The following is a 13,706-nucleotide window of genomic DNA, read 5'->3' on the forward strand; positions in this document are numbered from 1 at the left end:
CCTCCCGAGCTGCCCTGATGCGGGCTGGGCTTTCCCAGTTTCTCCAGGCCCTGCGCACCCTGGCCTCACCCAGAAGCCTTATGCCTGACCATCTTCCATACCAGAGCTCAGACCAAGAAGAGAGCCCGGTGGGAGGTCCAGACGCCCTCAGCTCCTGCACGGGATGTGGCTTTCCCAGGAAGATGCCTGCAGACCTCCAGACCGAGCCCCTTGGGGTTCCCCTGAATCCACAGGGAGGTTGGCAGGGGGCAAGTCTTGGGGACCAGCCAGGCGTGAACAGAGGAGTGAGCGACGATCCGAGCCCAGCAGGGGTGGGGCTCCAGCACACAGGGCCCCGAGATGTCATGGGCTCAGCTCACGACGCCCTTCCAGGACCTTCCACAGCCCCGGCCCCTGCTTCTGCACAGGAGGCTGTTCCCAGGGAGCCCAAGAGGAGAGGAGAGGGGAGAGGAGGAAAGTGAGCAGGCTCAGGCAGCTGGGGAGGCGGGCCTGAGACCCAGGGGGCAGGGCTGAGGCTGGGGGGAACCAAGTGCAGACTGATCTGCTCCTTGCAGAGCCGAAACCGGCTGCCTCAAAGGGGATGCGGTCCCTGGCCCCAGGGGCGAGCAAGCCAGGACCTATGGGGCAGGAGGCTTGGGGAGTGCCTGCTATCCCTGAGGACCCCGATCCCAGGGACGTTCCCATGAAGTTCTCGGGAAGTTCTGGGCTTGGTCCTGCCCAACATCATGGGTGTAAGGCTCAACTGCATCCCTCACACAGGCCGATCGTCAGATACTGTCTGAGAACTTGCCGTGTGCCCAGCACCGTCCTGAGCGTTGAGGACAGATCAGGGACTAAAAGAGACAGAGCCCTTGCGCTCGTGGAGTCTGACACTTGAGTGAGAACAGGCAGGCAGCCACGAAACCTGGTGCTGTCAGAGGCGGATAAGCGCTCTGAGGATGCAGGCGCAGGGGACGGAGCCGGGCAGGGGAGGCCCCTCTGAGCAGAGACCGGAGTGATGAGAACCTGGGGGAACGCGTTATTTATGCTTCCTTGCTTATTTTTTGTAAGAAGGGGTGAGGTAATTCATACAGTATGAGTTCACCCACTTGCAGTGCGCGGTGCCCTGCGTTTTGGTGTGTTCAGAACTGTGTGGCCATCGCCGCCATCAGTCTAGAGCCTTCCTGTGGTCCTGAAGGAAACCCCGGGTCCACCAGCATCAGCCCCATCCCCACGCCACCCCGCCCCGCAGCCTCTCCTCGCTTTCTGCCTCCGTGGCTCTGCCTCTTCTGCGCACTTGGTGTGAATGGACTCTGACGGTCCTCGTCGCCTGGTACGGTCTCCTTTCACTTGGCTCGTGTTTTCACGGCCCGTTCACGCTGTGGCACCTAGCCACACTTCACAGCTGCTGTAGCCAACTGTGCGCCGCCGTGTGCATACGCGTGCTTGCTAAGTCACCTCAGGCGTGTCTGACTCTGCGGTCCCGTGGACTGCAGCCCGCCAGGCTCCTCCGTCCGAGGGATTCTGCAGGCTAGAATACTGGAGTGGATTGCCATGCCCTCCTCCAGGGGACCTTCCCGACCCAGGAATCGAACCCGCATCTCACCTCTCCTGCCTTGGCAGGTGGGTTCTTTACTACTGGTTGTGTGTATATGATTCATTCTGTTGACCCCTCCTCAGCAGATGGAGGTAAGGACCGTTTCCCCTTTTTGGGCTATTATGACTAATGCTGCTGTGAGCCTCCGAGTTCAGGTTTTCGTGTGGACGTGTTTCCAGCGCTCGTGGGTGTGGATCTAGGTCACACAGTCACTGCGTGTGTAACCCGTGAGGGACAGGCCGGCTGTCTTCCGCGGCGTCCGCAGCATTTTCTGTCCCCACCAGCAGAGTGTGAGGGCCCCGCCTCCCCACGCCCTCACTGGCCTGCCTGCGTTCTTGTCCATTTTCGACCCCGGGGGGCGGGTTTGCATTTCCCTGACGACAAGCGATCCGAGCGTCTTCTCACGTGCTTATTGGCCATGCGTGTATCTTCTTTGGTGAAGTATCTGTTCAGATTCTTTGACCTGCAGTTGCTTGTTTTCGAAAATAAAAGCCAATGATTCGGCAAGAAGATCGCCAGAGAGCTCGATAGGAGTGGCCGCCTTTGTGGCGCAGAGCTGAGACCACGGGGTCAGGGGCGGGGCCCAGATTTCGCTATGAATCGTGTACGCTTTTGGCTTTTGAATGTATTATAAAATATGTTCTTTAAGTAAACGTGAAAAAGAATAACTACAGGAAGCCATCCAAGGCAGTTCTCACTGTGTCCGGAGCAAACATCTGAAGCTCGTTTAAGGACACCCGTTTGGGGCCTGACTGGGGCCCGGTAGACATGGTCCCCTGCCTGCCCAGGGGCCTCGCCAGCCCCTCACTCAGAGCCGGCAGGGTCCCCAGCTCCCCTCCTATGGCAGGATGGCTGCCCTGCCACGTCCCTCAGCCACGAGTTGGATGGGAGACAGCAGGGTGGGAGTCTGGCTGCGAGAGGGGGAGGTCGGTGTGGCCCCGTGCGCTGTCCCTGCATCAGGGTGGCTGGGGGACCAGGGACACCCAGGCTCAGCCCTTCTGCACAGGCGTGCCCCTGGCTGAGCACTGGGATCCCTGCCCAGGGATCCAAGTCAGAGATCAGTCCTGAGCCCACGTCAGACGCAGGGAGTCAGCTCCCCCTGCGTGGCCCCCTTGCTAAAATACTGAAACATGTTTCCTGCTGGGAGTTGCAGACTGTGCCGAGCCTTGGACTGACCCCTTCTGCAGCTCTGCGGTCGTGCCCGCCCCCCGGCCCCCCAGGACCTGCAGGGGAGGCGTTAATGCTCAGCGCAGCAGAGGTGCTTCTGGTATATATTCATATATTCCAAACGGCCCCCTGGGCAAAGGCCCTGGAGCAGCAGAGGGCTTGCCCGACAGGGAAAGGGGCCACTGTGCCTGCCCAGTGAGTGAGGAGGGGCAGTCAGGGGACCACGCAGGCCGGGTGCCTCCTTGCAGAGTGCCTCCTGCTGTGAGTGAGGCGGGGGCCCCAGAGGGTGCTGAACAGCCCTGCAGAGTGCTCTCGCTTGCAGCCAGAGGAGCGTCTGGCTGCCATCGGGAGGTATAGGTGGGAACCCGGGGCGCGGGGACTGCCGCTGGCCTCCAGGGCCCAGGCGGGTTGTGGAGGCAGGGAGGGTCAGGGCCGGCCGGGGACGTGAGGGCAGGAGAGGCCGCAGAGGAGCGAGGCGGCCGATTGACGGCAGAGGAAGGCGGAGGAGCAGGCGTCGGTGCGGAGCGGGGCGGAGGAGGCTGGCCTCCTCTGAATGCCTGTCTGAGCGAAAGCGACTCCGAGGCCGTGGGACCTCCGGCCGGGAGTCGGTGCAGAGAGCAGGTTGGAAGCATAACCGTGGGCATTGTCAACAGATGGGAGTTCACAGAGCCCGGGTTGGATTGGACCCCCAGGACCCAAGGCAGACAGAGGAGGGGGGCGAGGGGTCCAGGAGGAGCCGGGCAGTGAGACCTGGTCAGGGGGACAAGGGGACGCCATCAGCCCATCGTGGCTGTGGCCCCGCGCCCAGCATGCGCCTGGCGGGTGCTCGCTCAGCAGCAGGGCCAACGACCTGGCGCGTGGGTGGCCTGGTCCTTTGGACCCTGGGCCCCCTGCCGGCAGACTTTCTTTCACCAAGGGAGCTCCTACTCTGCGCCGGGCACTGGTTCCAGCAACGGGGGCGACAAGGGAGCTAGCCACCCCGTGGGAGCGGTGGACGATGACCGCCCAAACCCATTCGCATGAAGCTTCAGGGTGGGGTCCCACCAGGCATGTGGCAGGCGGTGGCCCTGGTTTCCATTTAGGGTCTTGAAAGAGTCTCCCTTTAAAACGCATTCTAGGGGCTTCCCTGATGATCCATGGGTGAAGAATCGCCTGCCAGTGCAGGAGACACGGGTTTGATCCCTGGTCCAGGCAGATCCCACGTGCCCTGGAGCCGCTGAGCCCACGAGCCACAGCTCCTGAGCACACACTCGGAAGCCCGCGCTCCCCAGCAGAAGCCGCCGCCGCAGTGAGAAGCCGCATACTGCAGCGGAGACCGGCACGGCCAAAGATACAGAAATGAAACTACAAATAACAATAACAATATTTTAAAATAACAATAAAACTGCCTTCAAGTAAAAGAAAAAATCCATTAACGAAAGCAGTTACTTGGCTACTGCACAAAGGCCCTCGCGTGCTGAAGGTCGTCGTGGCGATGGAGGTTTGAGCTGTTTGTCTCATTCCCTGCGAGGCAGGTGTTATCATCCCATTTGACAGATGGGGAGACTGAGCCCCAGAGACATGAAGGGCTTGGCTGCAGGCCTCCTGCCCACCCTCTGGGGTGCTTCCTGCACCAAGAGCCTTTTCTTCTTTGAGCAATAAATTTGGGAGGTCCCCAAAACAGCTGGGGAACTTTCCAGATGCAAATATTCCATCTGGTCCATTAACTAAAATCACAGCAAATAAACTATAATCACAAGACCTATTATTAGTGTGGAGGCACGTAATTACCCGGCACAGAGTCACTGTTGGAAGAATCTTCGTCTGGGGGCTGGGGGGGTTGCCAAACCCGTGAAGGGTGAGGCGTGTGGAACAGGAAGCTTCAGGGTGGTACCTGCCTTTCTGCCAGTCCTGCTGGGGGTGAGCCAGGGAGTGTGGCTGAGGGCACGTGTTAGTCTCTGCCTTTGGTGGGCATTTCTTTGGGCTTCCCTGGTAGCTCAGCTGGTGAAGAAGCTACCTGCAGTGCAGGACGCCCTGATTTGATTCCTGGGTGGGGAAGATACCCTGGAGAAGGACATGGCAACCCACTCCAGTATTCTTGGGCTTCCCTGGTGGCTCAGCTGGTAAAGAATTCACCTGCAATGCAGGAGACCTGGGTTCAATCCCTGGTTGGGAAGATCCCCTGGAGGAGGGCATGGCAACCCACTCCAGTATTCTTTCCTGGAGGCTCCTGTGGGCAGAGGAGCCTGGTGGGCTACAGTCCATAGACTCGCGAAGAGTCGGACACGACTGAGCAGCTAAGCACAGCACAGCCGTGTGCGGCCCCCTCGGTGTACTGAAGGGAGCTGTGATGACCACACAGGGGACCTGCCCCTGTGGACCCGACATTCTCTTGAGGGAAGACAGATGTTGAAAAAAAAGAACGATTACGCAGGATCCTTTCAAATGCTCTGGATGAAATGAAATGGCACCTCGGGGGCCGTGTCTGTGAGGGTGTGAGGAAAGGCTGCCCAGGCTGGGGGAGCTCTGGCGGGACTGGGACGGCGTGAGATGATGGTGTGAGATGGGCCTGGAGAAGGGCACTCTGAGGCTGGGGGGGCTCTGGCGGGACTGGGACGGCGTGAGATAATGGTGTGAGATGGGCCTGGAGGAGAGCACTCTGATGGCAGGAGCAGACGTGGGAAGCCCTGAGGCAGGAGCCAGGCAGGGGGCGGGGGAGGGGCAGGGGCGAGTGCGGCAGGTGTGTGGGGTGGCGGGGTCGGGGAGCCGGGCCAGGCGGCCGGGCTTTATTCTGAGCATCCCCCAGGCGTCTGATCGGTGTTTGTACAAGCCCCCGCGGCACAGCGTGGAGAATGGCCAGTAGCCTCAGTCAAGACAGAGCAGGACTCTGGCACTCTGGGGAGGAAGACGCACTCTGGTTCCCTTCTCAGGGTGGCCCCCGGCTTCCTCCAGGCCCCTCCCCGAGGGCGCGGAGACAGACGGGCCTCTCCCTCCGGCCATGAGCTGTCCATCCCGCAGCCCTTGCTGTGCCCATTCTCAAGGAGGACCCTGCGTTTCCAGTTTTTCAGGCTACAAACGGAGGCTCAGAGACAGCTTGTCACTCGCTGGGGGTCACACAGCAGGTGAGCGGTGTGGTGAGCAGAGTCCGAGTCGGCTGGGCCTCTGCCCAGAAGCAGCCCTCATCCCAGCAGACAGTCCTGTCTCTCTGGGCTGAGTGACCAGAGAACCCAGTCCTCCAGCCTGGGACCCCCGGCAGCCAGACCGGCCCCCGCTGGCCTGGCAACCAGCCTCCTCCCCAGGCCCCTCCCGGGGTGAGGATGAACGGGTGATCAGACCGGCCCGTGGCCCCCTGGAGGTTGGGGAGAGGAGATGCGGGGCTGGGTGCCGTGGGGTCGCGCTGCCCGCTGCAGCCCAAGGGACCTGGGCCCTCAGATCAGGTCTCACGGTGGGGGGGGGGGGCAAGCAGCGGCCCACCCTCCTCCCCCACCCACAAAACGGGGTGACGACCCCCGAGTCAGCGCCTTTAATAGTCTTCAAAGCCACTAAGGCCCCTGGGCTGCGGCCGCGCCCGCCACCTGCAGCGCCGACTTCTCAGCGCCCCGCCCGTCCAGCCCAGGGGACGCTCTCGCCTTGGGGGAACTCGGGCCACAGGTGCCCTGGAGCCCACTCACGAGGTGTCCCGAGCAGCCTCTGCCGGGGACCAGGGGGACCCATCCCCAGACGGGAAGCACGGGGAATGGGGCCGGGCTTCCAGGCAGGCAGCAGGGAGCTGGGGCCCAAGCCTGCATCCCACCCCAGACCTGCGCGCTCCACCCTGCAGGGCCCGGCTCCTCCGCCTGATAAGACAGCTCAGTGGCGTTTCAGCTGCTTTTAGGCTCCTGGGGAGTTTAATGTAATAATATATTTTCTCCCTATTATAGTTAATTCATGTGGTAGAACATCTGAAAAGTAAGTTAGAATGAGAAAGGAATTAAAGTTGATCGGTGACCAGTACTCAGGGCCAGCTGTCGGTGTGGCCTTTTTCTGGCTGTCTCTCCGTCACATTCTTAGGTGGGTACTGAAGACACGCTTTGAGAACCCCCGTCTTTTTTCTTAAGCAGCAGTCGCTAATTCCCTCTGAAGGCTGCGTGATGACCAGCGACGGGCGGGGACCGTGGGATGCTGACCTTCATTTGCTGTTTCAGTGTGCTTGTTGTAAACGGTACCGTGATGAGCATGAGGCTCAGAGCCTCTTTTGAATTCTTGTTTGCTAAGACGTGCTGTTCCTGTGTTATCTTAGACCCTGGGGGTGCGGGGTCGGGGCCCCTGTGATGGGACAGGGAGGATGTTGGACCCTGGGAAGGACGCGGGGTGGGAGGGCGTGGGGGCCTGCGGCTGTGGCCGGAGCTCCCCAGGTGTCCCCGCCTCCGTCACTGGCTTTTTTCCTTCTCTCTTAGGTGTCCGCGCCCCCGGGCTCTGCTGACCTCCCTTGCGCACCCCTCTCACGCCCTCCCCTCTCCCCCAGAGCTGAGCCTCCAGCCTGACCCTTAGAGCCTCCTGGCCACTGCTCATAAGCGGCCCCCAGGCCCCAACCGCCGGGGGGATGGTCACCTCTCCCACCCGCGCCTCTTCCTGTGTCCCCAGGTGGGTGAGCGGTGCCACCAGCCACCAGCGTCCAGGCCAGGAGCCCAAGTGTCGTCCTTGTCCCCAGGCCCCACCCCCTCGAGGGTCTGCACACACCCCTTCCTTCCACCCCTCCCGATGCTGTGTGCAGGCCTCCCTGCCCACCCCTCTCCAGAGCCCCAAGTCTGCCCCCCGCCCCCATCCCCCACGAACGTCTCATCACACGCCCCTCCTCGGCGCCCCATCCCCCAGACGAAGCCCGAGCTCTCGTAGGCGGAGGCCCCTCGCCCCGTGCTCCTCAGCTCCAGGCCTCTGCACACGCTGTTCCATCTGCTGGGAATGCCTTTCCACGCACCGTCGGCCCGACAAGTTCCCACCCATCCTTCCAGGCTCAGCTTCCACGTGCTGCCCTCCGGAGAACTTCCATTCTCCCTTCCCATTTCCCTTTCCCCAAGAACTCACCCCTCCTTGTCTCACTCAGATATCCTGTGGGACGTCCAGGCAAACAGTCGCTTGATATTATAATACTCCATCAGAATCATAGCTGTTAAAAGGCATAGGAGTTAGGGCTGGCCCTGGTGAGACGGGGTTATCGGCGCACCTGACCTCGCAGCTTCAGGCGCGGCTGCCTCCAGACGCTCCAGCACTGACCCCCGGGCCCGTCTCTCCTGCTCCCCGTCCAGCCCCTTCTCAGGTCTAAGCTCAAGTGCAGGTTGGGAGAGTCTGCACCTCAGGCGAGTCGGGCCTCCTCCCAGCTCAAGTCCGAAGCCGGAACCTGAGCTGGGAGAGGAGTCAGCCCCCCCGGAGCCTCAGGCACTAAGGGGGTGCCCTGGTTGCCACAGGAGGGGGCCCAAGGCCTACCGTGGGCCCAGGAGCCCACTGCCTCCCTCCAGGCAGGAGACACAGGCTGTGTCTCACCTTCCGCCCTCCCCGCCGGGCTGTGGCCTGGCCCTGCGGCAGCGTGAGTCAGCGCTTTATGGATGAAGGAGCAAGTGGGTAGGGGATTAGGGCTGCTCTGTGGTCAGAAACGCTCCCGGCCCGGGTGCTGGGGGCTGGGCAGCGATGCCCTGCTCCAGGCCCCCAAATACCCACAGAGCCCAGCCCCACAAGGATCCGGGAGGGGACTAGCCCCTCGGGGGCACTGCCCCCTCACACGGACCTCAGAGGCCTCAGCCCTGCCACAGGGAGCAGCTCGAATCCCCAGTGACAGACAGACATACACACAGAGAGCCCTTCAGCCGAGACGGGCCAGTGGGCCTTCGGGAAAGGGACCGGCGGGCCCCTGCCCAGACGTGACCGTGAACCCACCACGGGCGGTCCGTGCTGACCCAGCCTGTGAGCAGGGCCTGCCTGCCCGCATCCCAGCATCAGCTTGGGGCTTCCCAGGCTGGGGCGTCCAGACCCCTGGGGCCGAGAGAGGGTGTCGGGAGGGCAGCTTCCCTTTCACAGCCGTGCTTGCTTTTAATGGTTCTGTCTCTTTACTGGCTGTGCTGGGTCTGTGTCGCTGCATGGGCTTTTCTCTAGGGGTGACTGTGGCCGCTGTCTAGCTGGGGGGAGCCGGCTTCTCCCTGCAGCCGCTTCTCTTGTCGTGGCCCACGGGCCTGGTCGTTCCCCGGCACGTGGGATCTTCCCGGACCAGCGATGGAACCCGTGTCCCCTGCGCTGGCAGGCGGACCCTTCACCCGTGAGTTACCAGGGAAGCCGCGTTTCTCGTGGTCTAACCAGCCTGCCAGATGCACGAAATTTACCGTAGTGGCCGGAAGGTTTGCTTTTCAATGAAAATTACTTTAGACGTAAAATTAATCGAACAGTGGAAGCAAGGGGAGGATCGGGAGCTGTGGTGCGGTCTCTGTGAGCCGCCGGGGCTTTGGCTTGGCTGGGGGCACCGGGGGGAGTGGAGGCCCCAGCCCGGCTCTCCTGACCCCAGGCCCAGCCCGTCTCAGTTCTGCGAACTTTCCAGGCGCCCAGCCTGGCACCTGCCGCACTCGCTGAGGCTCTGGGCCAAGGCCGTGCGTGGGCCCCCCGACCCCGAGGCCCGCAGCCGGCGGCGGAGCTGACTCCTGGGCTTGACCGCTGGCTGCTCTGTCGGCTGAGAAGCTGCGGGCAGGGGTGCAGCACCTGTTAGGAGAGGGAGGGGCCCAGCGTCCCGACACACTCGGGCCGTCGCCTCTGGCTCCGTGTCTGGTCATCCTGCCCGCCACCCTCACCGACCTTGGGACAGCCAGGCAGGCCCGCCTGCGCCTTGCCGGCCGCTCCATCCTGTACCCCCACGGGCTCCTGATTGGGGCTCTCAGGGCCCCTGTTCTGCCTGCTCTCGCCCTGTGGGTGAGCAGGATGCCAAGGCCTGGGCAGAATAAGACCTGCCTGCTCTCGCCCTGTGGGTGAGCAGGATGCCAAGGCCTGGGCAGAATCAGACACCGCCCGCCCAAGGCGGGTCCCCACGCCTCCAGCCTCCAGCCCAAGTGCCGCCTGTCAGGGACCCTGTGCCCCAGGTCGGGGGACAGGGCACCGCGGGCGTTTGGTGCCCTGCAGAAGGGCCCTGCCCGGCCCCCGGCAGCCCACCCAGTTTCCAGAGATCATTGCTGTGGCCGCTTCCTCCCCACCTCTGCTCCCTGTGCGTGGGGAGCTGGCGGTTCAGGGATGTGAGGGGCTGTCCACAACCGGTGGGGCCCTCCCCGCACCGAGAGCCAAGCCCACTCCTGTGGTTCAGGGACTCTGCACAGGCCCCAGCTCGTGGACCAGGGCTTCCGGGATTCGCGTTCTGAGCGTCACGCATCCCGGTGGCATAGAGAGTGCTGGGGACCGACCCCCGGGATGGTTTCGTTTGTGCAAAGCCTAGACGCGGGCACAAGCCTTCCTGCCACTTGTTGGGTATCTGGCTCTGCAGGAAAACTGACGTCAGACTCACCGTCTGCGTCTTTACGCCTTTTGAGGTGTTCACAATTTTTATTTCCTAACTGAACATGATACCGCTTTTTAGGGTCTTCATGATACTTGTTTATTTCTGTAGGCACGTGTAGGTAGCTAAAGACACAGAAAACATTCTGTAAGGGCCCGTTCTAACAGATCAGAGCGGGGAGGTCAGCGGAGACAGCTGAGCGCAGTGAAAACTGGGGGAGTGGTCGAGGGAGCTTTGTTTAAAGAGAAGAGCCTTTCATGTTATGTGTGCAGTTACGATTTTGCTTCTGTAAAGTGTAATGCTTCAGTGAGAAGGGGAAAAACAATTCCAGACCTTGAAGGATTTGTGATTCTGAGATTTGGAAAGTCAGAATGCAGATGGTTCCGCATTTCCACGGTTAGAGCAGGGTGGGGGCTCCGTGCCGCCCCCGTGGGAAGGAGGATGCTGGGACCCCCACCCCCGGCCTGGAAGGTCCTGTGACCTGAGGATCGGTTGGCTCCGTGCTCCCGCCCTCTCTGCCAAAGGCCATGTGCTCCTTTCCGGGGCACAGATGGGCACTGGCCGGAGTAGCAGGCGGGATGCTCTGTGTGAAGGCGCCTGTCCGCCTGCAGGGCGGAATTTTCCAGTGGAGGCGGGGAGTCCTGTGTGAGAAACGTCGCCCCGCCACCTTGAGCCTCTGCTTTCTCTCCCCGTATGGGTCACTTCCAGGGGTCCTCAGTGGCCTGATGGGGGCAGGGGATGCACGCAGGAATTTCCAGAGTGAGCCAGGAGAGTGGGTGACTGCTAGGGTGAGGGGTGGTCCCAGCGCCAATACGTGCCCCAGTCTCAGGCCTGCAGGGGGGTGGGGGGTGAGCCTGCCTTTGGAAAGGCCCGCGGCCCCCACGCCCCACCCCAGGCATCTGGTTCGGTCAGGAAAGCGCCACAACCTCGTCCTGCAGCGTCGCTTCCCGACTGTGTGCCCTTGGGCCTGCTCGTGACCTCGGGCTCCACCTCCAGAAAGTGAGTGACAGCCCCCTCTGATGGTGAAGGGGCAGGCTCGGTGTGATGCAGGCAGAGCTGGTGCTCACGCCTGCGCCTCTGGTCATGGGCCCTGCTCGGTGACCTGCGTCACTTCCCAGCAAGACGAGCCTGCGCATCTCTAGTGAGAGTTCAGAGCTGTGATCTCAGCTGCACAATTTTTGGAGACTCCTTTGCACCTGACCCTGCGCTGGACACCGACCACCAGACATCCAGCAGCCCCACCCTGCCCCCCCAGGTGGCTTATAAACACCTGCAGTCTTGGAACGTGTGTCTGAACTCCAGGGTCTTCTTCGTTTGCCCTTTTTGAAATAACAGACTAACGTATAAGAAACACACGTGTAAGTCTGTGAGGAGGACGTGTCCAAAAGCCATGGGTGTACAGGTGATATTGTGACCCCCAGGGAGGCTCCGAGGGCCGAGACCCAGGAGACCCAGGAAAGGGACGCTGGGGCCAGCTCTGCCATCTGGCCAACCCGGCCCCCTGCCCCTGCAGCTGCTCTGAGCCTCAGTTTCCTCCTCTTGAAAATGGACGTGATAAGATCATCGTCTCTGAGGAGGTTGAGTCTTGGCTCCACCGCTGCGAGGAGGTGAGTTGCCTCGGGGTGGGAAGGGCTCTGAGAAGTCACTGAACCTCGGAACTGGAGCACAACCAGCCTCATGGAGCCATGAGTTGCAGCTGCTGTTATTTAGGGGTCATGATTAAAACTCCATGCAGCTCCAGTGAGGGGAGAGGTGGGCGGGCTCTAAGGCAAGGTCAGCCCACTTATCTGGCAGCCTTTCTCTCAGGAGGGAAGGCTCTGCTGGGGTAAGACGGGTCCTTCCCAGGTGCTGCTGAAGAAGCGTCGAGCAGTCCCAGATGCCCTCCACCACCGTCATCCAGCCCCGTCTCTACTCCGACCCCCTGTGAGGGCCTGCCGCCGGAACTGGGTCCCATCTCTGCCACTTTTTGCTGTGCGGTTTCAGGCAGGTCACCTGCCCTCTCTGAGTTCTGTTTCCTCCATTGTAAAGGAAGGAACGCAACGAAATGATGCAGCAGCCACCCTGCCCCTAAACCCAGCGGGTCTGAGAGCCCAGAGAGACTGGGAAGAAGAGAACGGCCCTCTGAGCTGTCAGCCAGGGGGCAGGGCCTTCCTACCCCTTCTCTTATGTGATCAACCCAGCGAGGAAGTTAGGAATTGCTGAAGAGCCAAGACTGCAGTCAGACCGCCCTGGTGTGCCGCCCACCAGCTGTGTGACCCTCAGCGGGTGTTGAACCTCTGGCTTTGGTTTCCTCTTCTGTAAAATCTTGTATCTCACTGAGGTTGTTACAAGGATTATAATGCACATAAAAATTATATATGTGTAAATAATTTATATATATAAAGTGTATCTATTACGTGTGTCTATGTAGATATATATGCCTGGTGGCTCAAGTGATAAAGAATCCGCCTGCAATGTGGGAGACCTGGGTTCGATCCCCGGGTTGGGAAGATCCCCTGGAGAAGGGAAAGGCTACCCACTCCAGTACTCTGGCCTGGAGAATTCCAGGGACTGTATAGTCCGTGGGGTCACAAAGAGTCGGACACGACTGAGCGACTTCACTTGCAATACACGTATGAAGTAGGTTTGGAATTCCTGATTTACGAATGAGGAAACAGACTGATCCAAAGTGCGTCTGTGGGGAAACGGTGGAAGCGACCACCCGTCGTCACCGCGAGGTGACTCGCCTGCTGCCACGCACTGGCCTCCTCAGTGGCTCTCAAACACACACAGAGCATTCTGCCTCAGGACCCTGGCTGTAGGTCTTCCCTCTGCCTGGTTGCTCCTCCCCAGATCCTCCACCATACAGGTCTCAGCCCACGCGTGCCCTCTCTGACCACCCCCTCCCCGTGTGGGTGGGCTTCCCTTCTCTCACCTCCCTCTCCCTCCTGCCTTTTGCTTTATTTTTATCCTGATCCTTATTACCATGCAAAATTATAGCTGACCATGCTGACTTCCTGTTTCCTCCTTAGAATGTAAGCACGGCATTTTCATGAATGAATGAGGGCAGATACTTGGCCTTATTCACATTGGGTTGCCAGTCCCTGAGCTGTTGGAATGAGTGAGTGGGTGAATGAATGAGGGGACCCCACAGTTGAGCAGAGATTCGCCCCCAGGATATGGCCGGCGATTGATAACCAGCCATGCACCGGGGTGGCTGCTCTGTGTGGTAAGCCCTCCTGGCACCCCGTGACATGGCTGTGATGATCCCATTTTACAGCAGCGTAGATCAAGTCTCCCAGAGAGAAGCAGCTTGCCCAGGGTCTCAGGGCCTTTGGGAGGCAGAGCCAGTCTGGGAATCAGCCGGCCTGACTCCAGGGCGCCAGCTCCGTGCACTCCGTGACTCGCACGTCTCCGGGTCAAAGACAGAGAGAAGCCACCCCGGGAAGCAGCAGCGCGTGCATTTTAGCAACGGATTTCCAGGTTTGGAGCGCTCTCCGCCTG

The 13,706-nt window shown here is 60.9% G+C and overlaps 1 protein-coding gene across 1 annotated transcript in view; it reads left to right on the forward strand.

Annotated features, from left to right (window-relative positions):
* Nucleotides 1-13,706, forward strand: part of IQSEC1 (IQ motif and Sec7 domain ArfGEF 1) — a 211,252-nt gene that overhangs the window by 55,050 nt on the left and 142,496 nt on the right. The window lies entirely within an intron of this gene.

The sequence above is a fragment of the Bos taurus genome, chromosome 22 (assembly GCF_002263795.3).
Source record: "Bos taurus isolate L1 Dominette 01449 registration number 42190680 breed Hereford chromosome 22, ARS-UCD2.0, whole genome shotgun sequence".
Classification (NCBI taxonomy): Eukaryota; Metazoa; Chordata; class Mammalia; order Artiodactyla; family Bovidae; genus Bos; species Bos taurus.